The following is a 15,599-nucleotide window of genomic DNA, read 5'->3' as shown; positions in this document are numbered from 1 at the left end:
TGGAAAGATATCAGCTTGTAAATTTTATGTTTTATGTGCATGATTTTATATTGCTATACAGTAGAGGAAAGAACAGAAGGGGGAACAGGAGGGTCTCCTCTTACCCCCTAAACCACTAAAGAAACAAGCTGTGTAGAATTTTCAAATACTATTAAGCAAAGCATTGGGTATCTGAGGATTCATTGATTGCACCAGTTCAACAAACGGAAATGAGGTGTCACCTCAAGAGCACTCCTATTTTTAAAGTATTTGTGGTGCTAATATCACCATCCAAACAAAAGCATGGGATGGAAAAAAGATTGAGAAGAAAAAAGCTTTTCTGCTATAGTAATATAAGAAAGAGTGATTGCTCCTGGCATCAAAACAAGCTTCTGAGATCCTTTACTAAGTCCTGTTCTTCTATGTCCTTTTATCTATGAGTAAATGTACTTCAGATGAACAGTGTTGATTTAAATACATGCTTGGATAGAATGAATTGCTATAGAATAGTCTCTGTGAAAATGAGACAAAGGAACCCTGGGCAAGACGAGAAGCATGAAGAGGTAAGGCTTGGTGGAGAACAGAGAAGTTTAACAAAATCTTCTTATAACAAAACTGCCAGCCCCAGGCTTTCCAAAACTAGGAGGCAAAGCTCAAACATTTTATGATTAAGAAATACTGAGTTCCTTTGCAGTTGCCTCCTTATCTTGGAACTGCTAAAGAGGACACCAAGGTCCAAGACATCTATTCAGTCACTAAAGTATAGTGACATCTGAAAATTCAGCAACTACTCTAATGGGGTGTATTGGGTTTATGAGGCAAGGTTTTGGTAGGAGAGGGGTTACAGCTTCTGTGAGAAGCTGCTAGAAGCTTCCCCTATGTCCAGTAGAGCCAATGCCAGCTGGTTCCAAAACAGACCTGCCGCTGGCTGAGCCAATCAGCAATGGTGGTAACGTCTCTGTGATAACATATTTAAGAAAGGGGGGAAAAAAACCTGCGCAACTGCAGCCGGAGAGAGGAGTGAGGATATGTGAGAGGAACAACCCTGCGGGCAACAAGGTCAGTGAAGAAGGAGGGGGAGGAGGTGCACCAGGATTCGGAGCAGAGATTCCCCTGCAGCCCGTGGTAAAGACCATGGTGAGGCAGGCTGTGCCCCTGCAGCCCATGGAGGCTAACGGTGGAGCAGATATCCACCTGCAGCCCATGGAGGACTCCACACCGGAGCAGGGGAAGAGTGTGAGGAGCCCTCTCCCTGAGGAGGAAGGAGCAGCAGAGACAACATGTGATGAACTGACCGCAACCCCCATTCCCCATCCCCCTGCGCCACTGGTGGGGAGGAGGTAGAGAAAATTAGGAGTAAAGTTAAGCCCGGGAAGAAAGGAGGGGTGAGGGGATGATATTTTTAAGATTTGGCTTTATTTCTCATTATCCTACTCTGTTTTGATTGGTAATAAATTAAATTTTTTTTTTCCCCGAGTCAAGTCTCTTTTGCCTGTGATGGTAATTGGTGAATGATCTCCCTCTCCTTATCTCGACTCCCAAGCCTTTTGTTATATTTTCTCTCCCCTATCCAGCTTAGGAGGGGGAGTGATAGAGCAGCTTTGGTGCGCACCCAGCATTCAGGCAGGGTCAACCCACCACACTGGGTGGCTAAGCTTTCTATGCAGTTGCTCAGAGCAAGGAAGGTGACTCTGAAAAGTGATCCAGAGAATGAATATGCTGAATGGAGCCACTAACCAATTAAAAAAAACCATAAAAAAAACCACACAAAAAACCCCAAAAAACCCCAAACAAACCCAAACCCCTCGAAACCCAACCAACCAATCAAAACAAAACAAAAAAAAAAAACAAAACACAAGACATGATCTGAATGATTGGATAATAATTTTCTGCAGGTCGGATGCCTGACCAAGACTGGCCCTCAACAATGCCTCCATTCATGGTTGAGCCCAGTTCAGAGGTTTTACACCCAGGCTATGGGACTTTCCATACCCGTTCTGCTAAAATAATGTTTCAGAGATGGAGACAGCACAACAAAAGGCGGCTTTATAGCCAAACAGCAGGGGCACTGAGCTGCAAAGGAGCCATCTCTACTGCTTCTCTGTCAGTTCTTTGGGGCAGGAAATGTATTTTGAACTGATTATGGATAGGTCCCAGCTGAAGCAGTTCAGGGCTACTAAAATATAGTTAATCCACAAAACGAGAGCAAATAATTTAAATATTTAAATAAATAAATAAATATGGCAAGTGACTGATGCATAGCAAGAGATAAATACAAGAACTATTTTGGGGATGAAGGCTGGAGGCTCTTTATAGTCATTGAATTGAAAGCCAATGAACCTGAAAAGACAATCACGAGGAAGGATGGGGAGCCTGGCAGAGGCTGAGGGAACATAAAAGTCCTACCCCAGAGGTAAAAGGATGAATGAAAGGGAAAAGGGACAGGACCTAAAAATATGGCAAGTCCTCTAAATGAATGTTTCTGTATAACCTGTCTAGGACAAATGATCATTTCCAGTGTGACAAGGCCTGAAACACACTGCTTTTGTCTTTTGTGTGCCCTATCCCAAATTAATGTATGGTCTATATCCTGTAATGGGAAAGTAACAGTTATTTTCCAGAAGGAAGTGGGAATACCATATCCCTGAACACAGCACAGGTGAGCCCATTTCTAGAAATAGGGGCAAACCTGCCTGCCTGCCTCCGCAGGTTGCACCCACGCAGGAAGCACTGATGCACAGGAGTAACCCTGCAAATGTGAGCAGTCCCGCAACGTGCCCTGTACATAAGCATTTGGAGGAATAAACTGTTGTTAGTGGGGATGGGGTCCATCTCTCCTAATGCTAGAGGATAGACATCTTCACCTGAGCTGGTTGCCTGAGGCTGCCTTCAGTGGCAGTGGAGAGGAAAAGGCACCTTCAGAAACCACTTCACCTCAGGTAAACATACAGAAAGCAAGCTCAGGATGAGTAGTCTTTAATCAGATGAATCCCACCTATTCTCTCAGTCTCCTCAAACAGAAGCTCACAAATCAAAGACCCAAGGGGAACTCTGGCATTGCACCTGTCAATGGTGCAGGAGCTGCTGTCTCGATGTCTGCAGGATTTGCAGAGGCAGAGGAAGCAAGCCACAAGCTCCCTGCAACATGCATTGGGTGTGACAAGCTCTGGAGAAATGGATTTGTGAAAGGTCACAAGCAAAGCAGGTTTGGACTGGGCTTCACAGTTAAAGCAGGGAATGTTCAGAGAACGGATAATTATTTCATTGGTGCCAATTGGACTTAAGCAAGAGGTGGGTGCTGGCTTGGTCCATACTGTGCAGCAGCTGCAGCAATGCGGGTTCCAGAGTTCCTTGCAGACACATCCAAAATGAGGGATTTTTAGGTGCAATGAGATGAGGTTTTACGAATACCAGGGAAATCTGCATTAGATAACATCATAGTATATCTTCAAGCCCTTAATTTTGATTTGCAAATTTCATCCCCAAACCCCCAAAACACCTAAAATGAATTTTCTTTGAATAAGTCAAGGCCTTAAAAACTTAAATACTTGGAAACCTCCTATACTAAGTGGTAAGTCTTATCAAAAAGCTATAAGTCTCTTTCTCATGGTATAAACTTCCCTTCCACATTAAAAAGAGACATTGAGTATGAAAATGGAACGATTTGGGTAGGGGAGCATGTGTAAAAAAACATAACTGGGGGAGAATGTGGCTCGTGCTGGATCTCGCTTTTTCTAGATTTGAGGCAAATGTAATTCTGGGAACAGAAAAAAAGTGAAGGATCCTCATTTAAAAGAAAGCCACTTTTGAGATGAGATGAGTTGAGTTTTATTTTGCTGTTTCTTATGTTTTTATTAGAAGCATCTCAGAGGTTTACAGTGCTAGTGTCTGAGAGAAACAAATTAGGGAACAGCGCAAGTGAAAGACTGCAAAGTTCATTTTATATGCAGTCACGAAATGGCTTTGCAATATATCCCATTCATATTGTATCACAGGTATGTATCTGACATAGGTATATATGCAGAAGCTTTAGCACTATAAGAAATAACAGAAGATAAGCAGAATTTGTTCACAAAAATGTGTTTTTACTGAAAGAGTAACTGTTAGCCACATTAAAATTCGAACAGGAATGCATCATTCAGAGCAAAACACTATACGTGTCTGTTACAAAAATATTTGCTGCTCTGTCTCTAAGGCGATTAGGGCATAAATGAAAAATAAAAACCATAAAATCTGTAGTTTTTATTTCCCCTTTCAATGTTACTTCTTCACATTTGCTAAAGGAATGCCTTCAGTCACATGGCAATGAATTTTAGGTTTAGTGCAGGTAAGGTTTTACAAACCCTAAAAAGGATTTTTTTTTTTTTGGCAACTCCTTTTTTTAATTAGCCTTATAAATATGTAATTAAACTTTTTGCAGTCCAGACTTTCCAACAAACAAAAGGATTAAATACATGAGACCGACTAGGAAACCACTATAAATCAAGGTGATCCTGGCGTGTCCATTACCACGGTCCTCTGCTGCCCCAAGGCAAATCAGCAGTAGGTATTTTCTTTATTTTTTTTTTTTTTTAATCCTCTCATTTTTGGTAAGTGACAGTGTTAATAACACTGCAGGGGAAAGGGGTGGTTTTGTGGCCGTGCTGTGGCCGTGTGAGCTGCAGGGCTGGGCACCGCAGGGCTGCTGCTGTGTGACATGAAGGGAGGATGACCCAGATTGCTGGAGGGAGGCTGCAGACCCCTCTGACCACCTCGCAGTGTGCATTCCGACATCTGTCGGGTCTTATTTTAGGGTTCAGACACAGACATCAACTACAGCATTTACAGAGGTGTTCATCTGGTCAAATGTCTAGGGTGCAACTCTATTTGAGTTAGCCCCAAGACTCATTTTACAATTAGCAGAAGGAAACAGGCAATTTAAGGATGTCAATCATCTAACACCCTACATCTAAAAAGGTATGTCTAAAATGGGTAAGATCGATTACACTCCTTAAATAAAAAAAAAAAAAAGGTGTTATTTCTTGCCATTGGCTACATAGTGATCCAAAAATGGCTAGTCCACTGTACCTATTTATGCCATGGGTGTTTCACACTCGAGGTCTAATTCTCAGTGCTATAATTCACAACAGATGTGTCAGCTGGGTTTACGCACTTTGTCGTTCTGTCTCAGTTGCTTGGATTGTTATCTATGGCAAATCAAATCTTTCCTTTGCCTGTCTCATCTGCTTTATCTATGGCAGGCATTTATTGCTGCCTGCACCTATGGCCTCTGCAGCACCAACCTGAGGCAGCTGCACCTCAGCCATTCACTTTGCCTTTGCTCCATGCAGATGGGAGATGCAACACATGATTTGATACTTGCATTTTCACATTGTACTTCCTTGTATGTGCAATAATCACCTCTGAAGCCAAGAGCTGTGGTTCTCAGCATTGCCATAAGGTTCATGAGTTCATGCACTTTTTAGGAAGAGCAGAAGGTAACCTTGGAAAGGATGTGGAGGATTAGCGTCACTCACTGTAGGGGTACAAACAAGCACCAGCATATATTGAGAGGCTGTGATACCAGTTACGGAGCTGCACTCACACATTTTGCAGCCTGTCCCTCTTTGGAGCCATCCAACTTGAAACACAAACACCACTGCATTGTACAAGCAACTGTATTTGTGTGTTTTGACTGAATATAACTGCAGAAAAGATGAGTCCCAGTAACACATAAAGCATTTATTGTGGTGGCACCACATCTCAGCTAAGGCTTCAATCTATCTACTATGTTTCCGCATTATGCGTAACATATATATAACAAATTAATTATGCATAATGTTAGTTACAACAATCCTTGAAATAACCTAAGCTTGAGAACTATTATAAGCCATAGCCTTAGGGTTATATCAGCTGCCGCTCTGACTCCAGCTTCGTCCTTCCACATTCTTTCCTTCTAAGGCAATGTCATCTCTTTGACATACATTTCCACCTGGAGGTATTCTGGTCCCCTGGGGGAGCATCAGCCTGTGCTTCAGAAATGCCTTTTCTTGGTTTCCTTGTGTTCATATGTGTTTATATGCTTGACTAGCTTTTTATTACTTTGTCTGTGATTAGCAAGTTAGGAAAGTTAAAGTTATTCTGACAGTCACCTCTGAGCATAGGCCTGTCTCAAGTACTTAGGAATATGCGTTTATATGTTATATACAGGTAGTTGTAACTTAGTGTTCGCAATAAATCTACCAGGCCTGTTGTAAGTACCTGGTGCCAGTTTTCCTCTTGCTCTAGTTGAGTTATGTCAACAAGACCCATTATGTTGGAACCAGAGGGAAGCACTTTTTCTCTGCAGACATCCTCAAGCCTTTTTATTCATCAGCATGCACAGGTTTCCTTCAGGTCTGCCTAGCCTGAAGTAAAGTAAGTTAGTTGCAAGCTATGAAACCAACTAATTCAACTTCATCTTGCTGCTGTAGTGCAAAAATGACATATATTGATCAGTCTGATGTAATAAGTTAGACATTTCACTTCCCGTTCTCCTTTTCTGCTCTCATAAAAGCAATTCAGGAAATATGAAACAGAGACAGAAGAAAAAAGGTCTTTTTTACTGCTACTGTAATATCTCTGGCACTCTTAATGTTTAGAAGTATGACCAGAAAGGTGAAGGAGTCAGAAATTAAATAGCCAGTCCAAAGAATGAGCATTCTTTTGAGCATGGTCAGCAAAGTATTTCCCATTTATTTCTCTGCAAGGCTTTCTACAGTAAGCCTTGACAGCCTAATAAGAACTGATGAAGTAAACCTGTGTCGCTGGACAGATGGAAGAGGCAACTGGAAGTCTACTTTGAGATTCCACTGAATTCACCTTAGGAGTCCTGGCATCTACTGCACACTTGTATGAGTTGCTTCAAATGCTGTCCAAATGGCCACAAATATCCCTGCGTTCTCAAACAGTTAGGAAGCTCATCTTCAGCATAGCTTATTTACATTTTTGCCTCTTCCTCAGTGGATTGCCTATTGGTCTTAGAGATAGGATTTAGGCAACTGCTTTATGATATATAAAATCTTCAGTGTCATGCATTAAACTGAAAAAGGTTTTGATGTGCAAAGTGCAAAAAAAGCATAAAGGCAAATAGCAATTTTTTTCTTTGCTACATCAGAAGAAAGCTGTCAGAGTTAAGGGGTCCATAAATAGTTCAGGTATAGAAGAAGCACTGGAGGATGTTAAGGCTATAACAGAAAACACAAATGATTTTTTTGCATCAGTGTTCACCACAGCCTTTCTTTACAAGTCTGAGGAACTGTCTCAAATCTAGTTGTCAAGAGCAGGGATATATAAAAAAATGATAAAATGAACAATAAAAATTTGCCAGACCCAAGCGATAAATGGATTCAGATATGAAACTGCTGACCTACTGCCTGTGGTCTGTAACCTATTTCTTAAATCAGCCCTGTTACCAAAGGAATAGAATATGTCGGGTGTTGTTTAAAAGCACTTTGGGGGTGATCTGGAGAAATACAGATGAATAAATCTGTCTGTCACACCAGAAAATTGCTAAGAAAACTATGGCAAGAAATGGTATTAACTAATGTGTCGAAAAATCTATTGGGAATAGGTTTTTGAAATGGAGAAAGCTGTGCTGCAAATGGCTGCAAAAGCACATTGGAATCCATAAGCAAACAGATACAGGTGACCTGTATTTGGATCTTTGCAACACTTTTTACAAATCTCCTCGTAAAAGACTCTCAAGAAAACTTAGTGAAGACAAGAGGAGGTAGAAGGTGCCTGAAAATGAAGAAGCAAAGTGTAAAGATTCATATTCAATTTTCATTATGAAGGAAGACCCCCTAGTGAGTTTGCCAAATGTCTGTTCTGGGACCTATGTTGCTTAACATCGTCTGGAAAGATCTGGAAAATGATTGACTAATGAGACATGAGACTGTTACTCATATAGAGAGATATTCAGAAGAGTAAAAAGTAAAACAGCTAAAAGGCAGAAAAGGATCTCACAATATTGACTGACTGGACAATAAAATTGCAGATGAAAGTCACTGTCGATGAATGTGAAAGACTGCAGATGAGACAAAAAATAACTCAAGCTATGTGTATGATACAATGGACTCTAAATTAACTATTACTGCTTAGGATAGTTCTCTGAAAATGCCAGCTCAGCTGTCAAAATGACAAAGAAAATGTTAGGAATTATTAAGAAGGAACAGGAAAAAAAAAAAAAGAAAACCAATTGTAGTAAAGATAAGGGCTGGCGACCGGAAGATCACGTGCTGTACGGAAAGAGTTAAGGGTCGACCCTCCCTTATCTCTGCCCCTTATAACATGACACGCCTACTGCTGGGAGTATAAAGGTAAACTACTGCGCAATAAACGTTGAAGCTGAACACCCACACTGTGTGTGCTGACTGTTCCTTCCCCAGCCCGGGTCGGCTGGAGATCCGCCGGTATAACCTTGATACGTAACGAACGCTACAACCAATATCATCATTATGACACTAATAACAGGTATTTCTCCCACACTTTGAGGGCTCCAAATGGTGGTCTGCTGATCTCAGAAAAAGGTATTGTGAAGCTAAAAAGAGAATAGAGAAGGGCAAAAATGTGGTCAGAAGCAAATTGTGGCCAAGGAAAACTAAGCAGGCAAGAATTTTTCAACTTTCATGCAGAGGAGAGTTATGGCAAATGTCTAAAGCCATGAACAGTGTGAAGAGGATGAGGAAGCAATAAGTATTCGTGGTTTCTCAGAATACAGTAAATTGGGGATCTCACTGAGGCAGGCTTAAAATGCGAAAAATGGACGTGCTTTTCACAAATTGCCTAATTCAGTGAGGGAATTGCCTGCAGCAGGTTTTGTAAAGGCAACCAGACTAATGGGATGAAAAGAAGATTAAAGTCCCTAAAGCACAGGTTACTGGAAGCCATAAGTGGTATATCAAGAGAAAAATTTTCTGTTTTGTCTAGTCCCCATGTTTTTCTAAGCATCTGCTACTGACCATGACTAGACAGAAAATAGTCCTGGATGAATATTTGGTGTGTTCCCATAACACTGTTCTTAGAAAGCTATTACTGTTCCCAGGCCAGGCTCTGATAACTGTCACCACATGAGGTGCTTCTTCCACACCATAAGAAAGCTACCAGGGCATAACCTATCAAGGACCTGTACTTCGGGGATCATCTCACTCTTCTTTTCTTTTCGCTCCTGAAACTCTACCTCCACAATAGTCCAAAGTCCAGATCTTTTAGAGCATGCTGTAAAGTTAAGCCAAGTGACATAAGGACATACTACAGTGAGAGGGTTTGCTGTTGGTTGTCATTTATTACTTGGAAAATTAAGTTTTTTTCCTTCATTAAGCCTTTGCATGGAAAATTAGGATGTGTAAACAGAATTACTGTCATGTATCTGCAGTCAGACTATCTAGTACTGATGCTCAGCTTGGGCCTTATGACTACATAAAAGCCAGCCCTGCTAATAGGAAGTCTGAGCAAAGTCCACCATCTCGAGCAACTATCTGCAGGTGATTTCAGCCTTCCCTTATTTGGGAAGGAGGGAGGAAAGACCCACAGAGGTATATCCTTACGAAGTTTGAAAATAACATTTATTTGGCAAATAGCCTGTGAAAGACCAATAAAAGAGCAAGCCACCTGCCCCTCTGCCATCTCACAGGACTCACGAAATTGGCTTTGCAGAGTGAAAGTATCAATAAGCTTTGTATAATGTATGATCATTGCCCTGCTGATGTCAATTAGTACTTTAAACCAAATTCTCTTCACGATTTAATACCGAGTCTGTTAGAACTCCAGGAACAATACGAGGTAGTAGTCTAACTACTGAGCTTTTCCCATCATGAAGCTCTGACTGTGATGGCTTACAATTTTGCCAAAATTTAATTGTCGGGATGGACTTTTCCATGTTGATTGTCTCTATGTATAATTTCATAGAAAAAGATTTAGTCACTTATAATAACGAGTCTAAGAAAACTATATTGCTCTCCCAGCCAAACTAGAACCCAATAAAACCCAACAACTGGGAGCACAGACTTAAAATAAGGTGAGCGACAGCCATTATTTCAAGGTATAATGTGAATTATTCAGAAAGTGCATACCTCCTAAATGTGAAAAATCAGACAGTCAGAAGCCATGAACGCTTTCAGGTTGTAATGCCTATGTCCCGTCTGTGATATGGAAATCCAAAGCACCAGTCCTTACCTCAGGAATGCAGTAAAACTAAATGGGAAAAGAAAAAAAGTAGATTGCAAAACACATGAATGTTTTGCTGGAGAAGAAATGGACTGTCCTCTCTCTAACGCAGGGTAAGAACAGTGCACAGTATACAAGGCAGAGTCACCGAGCAATGCAGCGAAATCAAACTATTGACAGAGTCCTATTTCTTTAGGGTGCTGAATGTGTCAGGATTCTCTGAAAAAGAAAAAAGACAGTATTAAACCAATTAAAGAGTGTATCAACATGCACATGCACAAGGAAGCTGAATTAAGATTCCACTGCTAATGTTAATTCTCATATTTCCTAAATTTGGATTGCTTTGCAACCTGAAGTTATTCTCCTAACCACATTTACTGGTGTGCAATTTAACTAGGACAAGCTGAAGAAAAGCATACAGCTCTCTCAATTTCCCTGTATTTCCTCTCTTTTCTTAAATTAGAAAGGACAACAGTTTTCTGACAAAAAAAAAAAAAAAAAAAAAAAGAGGTATTAAAAAAAAGGCTTTAAAACAGCCCAAGTGCTATTTTCAGCACCATCTGCTTAATTATATTTTGTGCTAGTAGCAGTTTTCCAAGCACAGGTATGCCTTCCTTGTTGGAAAATGTTTTGTCTTTGTTAAGATAGTCAAGATCCTTAGCTTGTTACTGGTTTGGGTTTGTTTTTTTTTTTTCCTTCTCCCTCCCTGCCCCCAGTCTCATTTCCAGGAACTTCATTCCTTTTATTTCAGCTTTCTAACTCTGGGTTCACTGTTTCTTTCAGGAGTGCTAGTAAAATTAAATGGTTGGGAAAAAAGAAAAAAAAAAGCAAACAAACAAAAACCAAACGACCAACAGCAAAAATCTCAGCCAAGATAAAATCCAGAATATCTTTCAGCAGGCAAACACAATAAACTTCCTGTTTATAAATTTAGCCATTCATTTTTAACTAGTGGCAAAGAAGAATCTCAGCAGGACATTTAGACAGCAGTATATCCAGATGGATTCTCAGTGTGAGGGGAGTCTGAAATACACTCACTGACATAATAAAATCAGGGTTTTCAGGCTTGCAAAGCAGTGGCACAGGGCCTGTGAGTAAATTTATTTCACAGGAAGCCCATATCTTGAGCTAATGGGAAAATGTAGATCTTTTGCCTTGCTCTGTATGTGGTAGGGCATGGATATGATAGGATTAAAAAGGAAATGGATCTATGTGCCACAGCCCCTGACAGTACTGTGCTACATTTCTTGGCCCGTGCCCTAATTCAGAGTCACAAGCAATCCTTTCTATCAGCCAGTCAATGCTTTAAGTGGCTCACAGCTTGACTGTGTCGCATAACCCCCCAGGGGCAAAGCAAACTTGTCAATAATTCCTAAGCACCTTAAACAAAATATGTAAATGCAGTAATTCCTACAGAGAAGAGGGATGGGGGAAGGGAAAATGTTTCAGAAGAGAAGAAATGTTATTAGGGGATTTTCAGGGAGGAGGAAGTAGTTTGAAGAAGCCAGATTGCTGGCAGCTGAAATACTAATAAAGATAATAATAATACACAGAAACATGAAGGTGAGTCAAGTCAAAAGCAAAATGCATTAGGTGATTCCAGTATCTGATATCCAGTTATTCACATGGTAGGAAAAAGAGATAACAGTCAGGATTTTGTAGAATGGTGTCATCTGCACATGTTAATTTAAAGAATATGGCAGAGACTCGAATGTACTACTGTGCTATGCCCTGTCCCCTTACGAGGAAGACCCCTCCTCCTTCTGGGAAAGGCTAGTCTCCTCTCAGAAAACAAATATCACCTCCTGTATCACAGACTTAGGGGAGGATGGAGTGAGAAGATGCAGACTGATGGTGGACCTTAGCACCAGAGTAATGAGCAATAGAAACTGGAGGTGGTTCAAAGTGTGCTGCAGATATCAGGCATACATCAGACAGAACCTGTGTTATGCTCATCCCTGCAGCTGCACAAACTGCAATAGGATTTTGGCTAGGGTAGGGTTGTGGGGTTCAGATGAGTATGTATATTTGTATATCTGGCAGGGACCTGGAGGGAGCCTTGCCTGTTCATCTATTTTTATGAAGGAGCCCCACTTGGCCAACAGCTGGGTGTCATGTGTGTCCCCGGCAGTATGTTGGGAAACCCGATTTCTGAGAAAGAAGCAGAGGTGGAAAGAGGGCAGCTAGTTCCCACGGTGAAGCCAGACCTTTTCCCCTGTTGTAGCTGATGAAGATGAACAACAGCTGTTGTTTTTTTCCATGGAAAGAGGTCTCTTTGCTGAGAAGGGGCAAGGAAACCTTGGGGTTAACTGGAGACACGGCCAACAGGCATGAGAAGGCAGCCAACTGTCTGAAGAGTAAAAGGGAAGAAGGTGAGAAAGGCAGAAGGAAACCGTATGAAGGAAATGCGAAAGTTAGCTGGAGGAAGGGGAGCTGAGGAGAAGGGGTAGTTAGATACACTGATGGTCATGGGAGGTGGAGGCAGAAGGGAGGATGCTGCTGCATGTGTACAGACAGTGTTGAATGTAGCCTTCCTTCCATGTGCCATACCACACCACATGAAGCCCAGGGTTTTGTTGTGTTGAGCCTTATAATCAGAGTTTCTGCTGTCCTTGTGGCTGAGAAAGGCTCAGGCTGCCCAAGAAATGCCTGAGCATATCACGGCATATTCTCCATGTTGGTGCTAGGTCAATATCCCTTCAGTCTGCTGAAAAAGTCATCACTGGACATCTGACAGGAAATAACAATGTCGCTGAAGTCCCAATGGATGCCACACAAATCAGCTGTAAGAGGGTAAGCGTTGTTAGTAATACTGTACATGGGAACTTTTTGCATTATGTGTATTGATCTAAAACCTCTTCAAAACCACTTAACAAGGAAGGCAGAAAAACTATGATGTGGTTGCCATCACGGAAACATGGTGGGATGACCCACACAACTGGAGTGCTGCAATGGATGGCTACAAGCTCTTTAGGCAAGGAAGGAGAGGTGGTGGGGTAGCCTTGTACGTTAGAGAGTGTTTTGATTGTCTAGAGCTCAACGAAGGTAATGATAAGGTTGAGTGCTTATGGGTAAAGATCAGGGGAAAGGCTAATAAGGCAGATATCCTGGTGGCAGTCTGTTATAGCCCAAGATGAGGAAACAGATGAAGTATTCTACAAGCGGCTGGCTGAAGTCTCACAATCTCTAGCCCTTGTTCTTGTGGGAGACTTCAATTTACCACATATCTGCTGGAAATACAACACAGCAGAGAGAAAGCAGTCTTGGAGGTTCCTGGAGTGTGTGGGAGATAACTTCCTGACGCAGCCGGTAAGCGAGCCAGCCAGGGAGGTGCCCCACTGGAGCTGCTGTTTATGAACAGAGAAGGCCTGGTGGGCAATGTGGTGGTTGGAGGCTGTCTTGGGCTCAGTGACCATGACATGATAGAGTTTTCAATTCTTGGAGAAGTAAGAGGAGGGATCAGCAAAACCGCTACCCAGAACTTTAGAAGGGCAGACTTTGTATTGTTTAGGAGTCTGGTTAACAGAGTCCCTTGGGAGGCAGTCCTGAAGGGCAAAGGAGTCCAGGAAGGGTGGGTGTTATTCAAGGAGGAAGTCTTAAAGGCACAGGAGCAGGCCATCCCCATGTGTCATAAGTCGAGCAGGTGGGGGAGAAGACTGGCCTGGCTGAACAGAGAGCTTTGGCTGGAACTGAGGAAAAAAAAAGGAGAGCCTACCAACTTTGGAAGAAGGGGCAGATGACTCAGTAGGACTACAAGGATGTTGTGATGTTATGCAGGGAGAAGATTAGAAAGGTGAAGGCGCAGCTGGAACTTAAACTGGCCACCGCTGTTAAAGATAACAAAAAATGTTTCTACAAATATATCAGCGATAAAAGGAGGGCCAAGGAGAATCTCCCTCCTTTGTTGGATGTGGAGGAATACATTGCCACAAAGGATGAGGAGAAGGCTGAGGTCCTTAATGCCTTCTTTGCTTCAGTCTTTAATAGTCAGACTGGTCATCCTTGGGGTTTTCAGGCCCCTGAGCTGGGAGATGGAGATAGGATGCAGAATGAAGGCCCAGTTGTCGAAGAGGTGGCAGTCACTGACCTGCTCCTCCACCTGGATGCCCACAAGTCCATGGGGCCAGATGGGATCCACCTGAAGATACTGAGGAAGCTGGCAGAGGAGCTTGCCAAGCCACTTTCCATCATTTACCAGCAGTCCTGGTCAACCAGGGAGGTCTCAGATGTCTGGAAGTTAGCTAATGTGACACCCATCTACAAGAAGGGTCAGAAGGAGGATCCAAGGAACTACAGGCCTGTCAGCCTGACCTTGGTGCCAGGGAAGGTCATGGAGCAGATCATCTTGAGTGCCATTACGTGGCACATGTGGGACAACCAGGGGATCAGGCTCAGCCAGCATGGGTTTATGAAAGGGAGGTCCTGTTTCACTAACCTGGTCTCCTTCTATGACAAGGTGACTCACTTAGTGGATGAGGGGAAGGCTGTGGATGTTGTCTACTTGGACTTTAGTAAGGCCTTTGACACTGTCTCCCACAGCATTCTCCTGGAGAAGCTGGCTGCTCACGGCTTGTATAAGTGCACTCTGCGCTGGGTTAAAAACTGGCTGGACAGCCGAACCCAGAGAGGGGTGGTTAACAGAGTCAAATCTAGTTGGCGGCCGGTCACGAGTGGTGTTCCCCAGGGCTCAGTATTGGGGCCAGTCCTATTCAATACCTTCACTGATGATCTGGATGAGGGGATTGAGTGCAGCCTCAGTAAGTTTGCAGATGACACCAAGTTGGGTGGAAGTGTTGATCTGCTGGAGGGTAGGAAGGCCCTACAGAGGGACCTGGACAGGCTGGATCGATGGGCCGGGGCCAACTGTATGAGATTCAACAAAGCTAAGTGCTGGGTCCTGCACTTGGGTCACAACAACCCCATGCAACGCGACAGGCTGGGGGAGGAGTGGCTGGAGAGCTGCCTGGTGGAAAAGGACCTGGGGGTGTTGGTTGACAGCCACCTGAACATGAGCCAGCAGTGTGCTGAGGTGGCCAAGAGGGCCAATGGCATCCTGGTCTGTATCAAGAATAGCGTGGCCAGCAGGGCCAGGGAGGTGATAGTGCCCCTGTACTCGGCATTGGTGAGGCCGCGCCTCGAGTACTGTGTTCAGTTTTGGGCCCCTCACTACAAGAAGGACATTGAGGTACTAGAGTGTGTCCAGAGAAGGGCAACGAAGGTGGTGAAGGGTCTAGAGCACAAGTCTGATGAGGAGCGGCTGAGGGAGCTGGGGTTGTTTAGCCTGGAGAAGAGGAGGCTGAGGGGAGACCTTATTGCTCTCTACAGCTACCTGAAAGGAGGTTGTAGTGAGGTGGGGGTTGGTCTCTTCTCCCAAGTAACAAGTGATAGGACGAGAGGAAATGGCCTCAAGCTGCACCAGGGGAAGTTTAGGTTGG

Source organism: Nipponia nippon, unplaced genomic scaffold (assembly GCF_047370975.1).
Source record: "Nipponia nippon isolate SJK-2023a ecotype South Korea unplaced genomic scaffold, ASM4737097v1 scaffold_3, whole genome shotgun sequence".
Lineage (NCBI taxonomy): Eukaryota > Metazoa > Chordata > Aves > Pelecaniformes > Threskiornithidae > Nipponia > Nipponia nippon.
The sequence above is the reverse complement of the archived record's forward strand: the minus strand, read 5'-3'. Positions refer to the sequence as shown.